This window comes from Lipophrys pholis (genome assembly GCF_963383615.2).
Source record: "Lipophrys pholis genome assembly, chromosome: 5".
Classification (NCBI taxonomy): Eukaryota; Metazoa; Chordata; class Actinopteri; order Blenniiformes; family Blenniidae; genus Lipophrys; species Lipophrys pholis.
Window position 1 is genome coordinate 15,999,309 of NC_137628.1, and position 343 is coordinate 15,999,651.

The window sequence follows — 343 nt, forward strand, 5'->3', positions numbered from 1 at the left end:
GAGAATAAACTAAAAAGAAATCATAGCAGCATATTTTCTGTCACAGTGAACCTGTGACCGGCGACTAGTTGGCACAAAGGACGACATGGAGAGTTTGGCCTCGTCGGTATCTCTACACGCGTAAAGTTTCATATAGATGTGTAAAAAAATAAAGAAATATCAAAATAAATTAGAACACATAAATAAATTAAAAAAACAAAAAAAACAACAAAAATTCTAAATAATGTTAACTAAAGATTTGGCAACAGTGAGTTTCTGTACTGTGGGTCACCGGGACTTTGTTTGAATATAAATGCTGTCACTTGCATTCGTGTCTTCTGTTTCTGTGAGCCATCCTGTAATA